We start from the raw sequence: 7,581 nt of genomic DNA on the forward strand, positions 1-7,581 counted from the left end.
CTGCGGCTCCGTGCCAGGGCACCGCGCTGCAGCTCCTGGCAGAGATTCCGGGCTGGCAATTCCCTTTGCGGTACTTCCTGCTGTGGCACACAACCCAAGCACCGAACGCTTGAACGAAAGGAAAGCATCGGAACTGTTTCTACCTGCGCCAGCCACAAAAGTTGTTGAGCAGTGCCTCCTAATGCTTGCGTAAAGGTGGTCCTGCAGGTGTTGTACTATTAGAATGTGTGTAATGTGTAAATTCACAGTAGCTTTAGCTGTGGGAAAGCAGCGTCTGCACAGACTGAACTGTGAGCGTGCATTACACGGATAAGACAGGTGAAGAACTGCCACTTACTGAGACAGCAATCCCTAGTGAGGATCAAAGATTGAATGAAGAAGGGACAGTCTGTCACAGTGACAATCATCTCTTAAAGATCAGACTGCTATCAGAATGCACAGTGAGGTGTTTCACTAGAAAAGCTCCTCCGGTTTTAACATGGAATAAATGATAATTTTTCAAAGGATCAGTGGAAAGATGTGCTGTTAAGGCTCAGCTCCACTATGTCTTTAGGTGTCAGTGCAGCCAGAGAAACATCTCTGTGCCTCTGCATCCAATCCAGAATAATGGGATAATGGCCTTCATTTAGAGCATACAGGTGAATTCTGTAGTTTTCCCTTTTCTTATTGATTGCCAATCTGAATTACCTTGTAGTTTCTGTTTTACCTTCACAGCTTTATGGTTACATGTGCCCTTCTGCCTCTGAATGGCTGTGATTCAAGCACTAGACAAGCAGTGAAAGGGAGGAAGCTCTTAAGTGAAAGAACTCTGTGAAAGGATATTTTGTATCTCACCTAGCACTGATTAACCAATGCTACTTTCGCCATAATGCCCTTTAGCAAATAGGGCCAGGAAATTAAAATGTTACAGCATATTTCCTTCTGAGAACAGATGTCAGGTTTAGTCTCCTGATGAGAAGCACTGGAAAGTGTGAAAGAGCAGCCTGAGGTAGCAGTCACCTTATCGAGAATACCTCTGGTTTCTCCCTTCCTGGAACTCTGTCCATCATTACTTATGGCAGGAAGGCTGAAATGGCTGCCCCACATAATCCTGCAGTGCAAACAGGGCAAGACTTCTGAGCCCTACAGGTTCCTTTTATCATCTGCTCATCCTGCAGCTCTTCTGTCGATCCCTAGGTTGAGTTCTTGAACCTGCCCCTGTGTTTATCCAAGCCCAGTTATAAAGGATGAATGTTCTTTTCATCCTATCCTTTAAACTGACAACTCACATACATATGACTGTTGTCTTTGGCCTCAGTGCAATTTGGGAATTCTTTTCTCTGAAATTCAGAGTTTAATAGTTTAAACACATTAATTACTTATGTCCGTAACCCATTAGAAAGCATGTTTTTATTAGTCTTGCCCTTTTTCAACACAGGACTGGCTGTTGACTTACCAGGTACACACAGGTTAGCCAAGGACTGTTAGAGCATTGTGTGGTAGGTTTCCAAAGTACAACTGCAAACCGCACACAGTCTTTTATGGTTTACCTCATTTGCAGTTCTAAATGCCTAGGGGTGAGTACAGACTCCTTTCACAGCTCTGTGAAAACCTGTTTCTTCACAGGGAAGCTATGGAAATGGCGCCAGCCATCCCAGCTCTTCATGAGATTTGGTTCCACCCACTGAACAGGATTATCCTTCCCAAGGAGTTCTGTTCTGAGTGTATGGAAATAGCAACAACTGAAGCACAAATGAAGCCTTTCCCATTTCCCTAGAAGTCTCACCTTCTTCTGCAGGTGAGAAATGGCTGCTAACTGCTGTTTATTCTAGAATTTTCTAGAATATCTTCTGCATCTTATACAGCTCCAGCCATGAGAAGGAGCTGAGGCTCATCAGAATGAGCTCACCACTGTGAATGAGTTCGTGTAGTGTGGCAAAAGCCTGACCATTGGAACAGCCAGAATTGGGGAATAAGCAAAATCAGATCCAGCTTTCAGCTACTGGTGTTGTGGAATTAGAAAGAAAAACACAACAGTCTGGAAAATTGAAAAAATTCTCCTATGAAAAGTTAAGGACAAAAAACAGTGTGTACATATTACAAAGATAACACACTAATCTCATCTAATCTGTTACATACCCTGAGTGCATTGAGGCTTTAGCTGGCACAGATACCAGGTATGCAGCCTAACCTCACTTTAATACTGGATCAAAGAACACTTTTTGAATTTCTTCTCCTGCTTCACATTTACCAAGAGACTGTTAGTTTCTTTTAAGCATCATAAATGCTTTGTGCTTTATATAAATGGCGGGAACAACTTTTGTAGTTATTCAGTTATATTAATGACTAAGTAAGGGAAAGATTCAACCAAGACTTAGATCCATAGGGGTACCTACACCACTGTGAATCCACTTTTATCTTAGTTCACACTGAAAGTGCAGAGGGTGCAGCTGCATTTTTTTTCTTCACATAATTTTGTTCTAAATATTAATTTGAGGACTGCCATTTTCATGTAACTGTTTGATTGTCAATAATATATTAGTATGGACTGGGATTTTGGAGATAATTACATTGTTTTAAGGTAAAATTACTACTTAATGACTTCTTCTGGCAGACTAGTTGATAGAACAAGTGGCAGTAAATGCAATTTTCTAGATGAATAGAGATATCTCCAAATTTAAAAAAAAAAGGGGGGGGGGAGGAGGGAGGAGTGGAAAGGGTTAGTATAACTATTAAATAACGCTAGCTCTGTTTCTCATTATGCTGTTTGTTTAAGAAAATTCTGTACTCCAAATGCCTTTTAGATACAGGGGAAAAAAAAAAAAGAAAAAAAAAAAAGAGAGCACTGAAGAGTAAGAATGGAATTAAGTATCTTCAAATCACTGAAAATGCTACACCTTGACTACTGTGTTCAGTTTTTGGCCTCTCACTACAAGAAAGGCATTGAGTACCTGGACCATGTTCAAAGAAGGGCAATGAAGCTTGTGAGTGGACTGGAGCACAAGTCTTATGGGGAGTGGCTGAAGGAACTGGGATTGTTTAGTCTGGAGATGAGGAGGTCTAGGGAGACCTCACCTCACCACTACTTGAAAGGAGGTTGTGGTGAGGTGCTTGTCAGCCTCTTCTCCTACGTGACTAGTGATAGGACTAGAGGAAATGACCTCATATTGCTCCAGAAGAGGTTCAGGTTGGATATTAGGAAAAACTTCTCAGAAAGAATAGTGATGCACTGGAACAGGCTACCCAGGGAGGTGGTGGAGTCATTGTCCCTGGAGGTGTTAAAAAAACGTGTAGATGTGGCACTGAGGGACATGGTTTAATGGGCATGATGATGGTGTGTTGACGGTTGGACTAGATAAGCTTAGTGATCTATTCTATCCTTAATGATTCTATGAAATCTGTTCAAGAAATGCTGATGAAGGAGGCTGGAGCTGTAAGACTGTGTGTATGAGACCCCTTTGCCCAGCAGAGCTGAGGTAAGCATGTAAAGAATCCCAGAAAAGAGAAGAAATGATGGATTTATATTGAAAATCTAAAATTGCTTCTGTCCATTGTTGTCTTTGCTGGTTTTCTTTCCATAAAGTGGCAGTTTTATTACCATTAGGATTTTACAGCAGGCTAATTAGCATGCTTTTTTTTTTTTTCAGTGAGTATACATCCAGAATAGGAAACTGCACTGACATTGTTAAAACTTGATCAGAACCTGTAGAAATATAGTTGTAACTACTGAAAAGTAAATGGCTATTTCCTGATTTATATGAAAGCTTCTTTCATGTGCTATATACGAATGTTTTAAAGCAGACATAAATGAGAATCTGAAGAGCTCGCTTGCATGGGGGAATTCTCAGTTAGAAAAAAATTGGTACATGGAGTACACAACTTAGGAAAAGCTGATGCTGCCAGAGTTCTGTGATCCTTGGCAGAAGCCCTTTGGCTTCTGATGGACCTCCGGATGTTTATAGGCATTCAAAGAAGTCTGAGGCTTCTTGAAACTCTTGTAAACTCTTGGAACTATGTTCCATGACCAGAGGACACCAGCAACTGAGAGATTTTTTTTTTTTTTCAGTCTTAATTCATATTTTTTTCGTCATTTGTTCTGAGATGGGTCTGATTCACCTAACATCACATTCAAAAACATTACATCTGCTTTTGAGGAATTTATTACATGTATGATCTAGAAACATTTTATTTATTTATTTATTTATTTCCTAGACCAGGGAGACCTGCTGAAGTGCACTGCAATTACTCTGATGGCATGCCTCTGTCTCCTTTTTCAGTGATGGAGACTGCAGGGATAAATGGTGCTTATCCATCTCTGGTCCTAGTGTTCAGTCCCAAAGGGGACAGAGTTTGTATCAAGAATGACAAACTGGCTACTTTCCAAGTCTTGAGGTGCCTCGTAGCCTCAGTACACTATGGTCTGGTAGTTGTTAGTAAATATTTGTTCTGCACTGTTCAGCAGGCTCTGTTTATCAGAATCCAAACAACATCTTTATTATCCTTTTGCAATGACAGAGTACCAAACCTGCAAGGACAATTTACTTTGTTTTTGCAAAGGTATTTATATTGAATTTGACTAGAAGATTGGAGTACACTGCTCAATTCTGTTGAACAGATGCAGTTACTAGTCCAAATTCTGAAGAATGCTCTTCCTGAAGTTTGACATCTGTCTACCCTTGAGTATCCTCTGACATGTTGAATAAAAGAACTGCCATTTATCCTATGGATAATTATTTCCTCAAGATGCCCTAGGATGTATGACTTCTAGGGATGAAATTCTATACCTATATTGATTTTAAAGGATATTTATTATCTTCAGTCTTTCCGTCATGTAGGAACAATAACTTTTGTCACTGCTTTCAGAGGTTCTGGCATTACTACACCAAAGTACTGGAACTCATGCTCCCAAGAAGCATATTCACAGTGTAATACACACTATTTACAGCATTAAAATGAATTATAGGTAATGTGTTCAAAACTGCACTTTTCTGCCATATTTTTCACTTATATTAAGAAAAAGAAAAAAAGAAAAAACACAGTTATGCTGTACATCACCAAGCCAGGCAATGTTGGAACTAGGCAAACTCAAGCTGATACGTCATTTTGGACATCTACAATAAAACGAGATGTTTACTACAGAATAAGACAACTACTGCTTATTATGCCTAAAATTCTGTTGTTTCTCTGTCAAGAGATGGATCTGTGAAACTTAATGCATTAATTATAGTTATACATTCTCAGAAAAGTGCATGTTATTGTGTTTATACAATTCCATTTCCAAAGAAAATAAAGTAATATTTAGCATCTGTTCAATGATTAAATACTTCTTTGGTGTATTCCTATCTTTTTCAGTAATTTAGAGGTGATAAATGTATGAAATATATATATGTGTGTGTGATCCCAGATTTGTTTCATGCATCTCTTGATTTGCATTAGTCTATGTAGTCCTAGTTACAGTAACTACAGTCCTGAGGAATTTCATGATAAAATGTGTTCATTTGAAGACAAAAAGCTGTGTAAGTGGGATTAGATAAAAATATTCACTGTTTACATGGGAAACAGTGAATATTGTTATTTTTCATTGAATAAGGATTTTTTTTTCATATAGTACATTCTGTCTAAAAAAAAAAAAAAGGACAGGTACAGCATAAAGTACAGTTACTTCATAGCCGTTTTATGTCATTACTTTTTCCCTCGAAGACAGATTGCATTAGGAGTGTAGGAAGGACTAAAATGGAGATAGGAGTTAAAGAGCATCCTAGACTGAGTCCCTTGCCATCAAGACAAGCGATCTAATTTAGTCCATCCAAAGATTTACCTATTTCCAGCATAAAATGAGTTAAGTCTCTTGCCCCTGCTGCTTTATGGGATTGCTGTTTTTAGAATTTGACTCATCTCATACTTGGAAACCTACTTTTAATTTGAAGCTTAATATATTCATGGTTAATTTATACATGTTTGTTCTCGGGCAACTCAATTCTTTCCCTACTGCTTTTTGATCCTCCTGCCCAACCTACTGGCAATATGTACACTAATAAACAAAACAGAGACAAAGCATGGGCTCAAGTACTGGCATGCAATGGTCTGTGGTGTTTGATTTTTAGCACTCCATTTGATACACTTCCGGTCCAGCACTCTCCAAGCTCAGTCAGAGGAAGAGTGTAAGCAAGGAACTGCTTCTAACAGTTCCCCCTGTTCTAGAAGAAGAAGAAAGTTTGGCTGCATGGATGCAATCCATCCTTTGCCACTTTCCCTAGGGCAAGAGAATGAATCCAGGCCTAAAGATGTGGTTTGAATTACCTCTTTTGATACACTCACTAAAAATAGTATTTGCAAATTATATTTTACAAAAAATTGCAAAAACAGGTGTTCGGGAAATGTCCAACCACAACACCTGTGCAGTAAAAGTCAACCTTAATTCTGGAATTTCCTCTCTTTTGAGGTTTGGAATTGCAATCAAAGCATTCTATTGTTATGAGGAAAAAGAGAAAATGCAAAATTACCTCATGTTGAAGTGTTGTCTTCTTGACTTGAAGGTTCTCTACTATTGGATCGCACCAATTGAGATTTGAATGTCAACAAGAGGTTCTGGTACGGTGACAGATTGTCTGCGCTCATTATCCCCGTATGTTTACAGGGAAACACTGAGCTCTAGCTTTTCAACTGCTAGAGAAGAGAGGATGCAATGATTAGTCACTGTCCAGACCTTTTTGGGAGAATATGAATTTGATTTAGGTATTCCTTTGAGGATAATAGAGAGAAGGAAAAGCTGAGATTTTTTCTCTATTTTAAGGGATTCTCTGTGATGATGTTTTCAGTACAGCTGGGGAGAGAGACCATGTTCAAAAGTGGGGATTCCAGCTTGAATTATGAGAAATGTTTGAAATTGAGTTTGAGCAATACTTTTAAATTCTGGCAATTACCTCTTTACTTTTCTATGGACTTGATCAAGAAAGCAAAGAATTAAACTGTTTTGATTTTCAGTTTTGCTAAAATGGCCTGCTCACAAGCTCTAAGCTCTGTCATGATAGATAATCAAGAAGTGCAAAGATGAAATGCATATTTTTCCCCCGCACACTTTTGGAAATAATCCAAAATGGAGTGCTATGGCATATGTAAGTGATTCACTTCTCAGTCTGATTTTATGTGGGGTTAGCCACTAAATTGCTCTTCTGCTAGATGTGAAAAAGGTGCCACCTGTATGGTGAAAGGATGATGTATTTTCCTGTTATTTTTTCTTAAGACCTTTTAAGCAGTAATAATTTCCGTCTAATACAATCAATCTATTAAGTCACTCACTAATTTTAAAGAGTGTTTCTAGAAAGGAAATGTGTTCAGTTTACTTTCCTTTATGAGGTAAAATGAATTTAAAGTATTGTTTCCAGAGGAACAGATTCATGTGACAGCTCCTTCCCCATAATTTCAAGCTCTGGGGAACTGTGTTTAATGACTTTCATATTCTTCATTTCACTCTGCATCATGCAATACTATCTAACTGTCCTACTGTCCTTGTCAACAGTTCCAGGTGGACGATTTGCCATACCTTCTCCCTTAGTTTCAGGCTTAGTTAATTTTTTGTTTTGTTTTGTGGGTTGTTTTTTT

This window comes from Meleagris gallopavo, chromosome 1 (assembly GCF_000146605.3).
Source record: "Meleagris gallopavo isolate NT-WF06-2002-E0010 breed Aviagen turkey brand Nicholas breeding stock chromosome 1, Turkey_5.1, whole genome shotgun sequence".
NCBI lineage: Eukaryota > Metazoa > Chordata > Aves > Galliformes > Phasianidae > Meleagris > Meleagris gallopavo.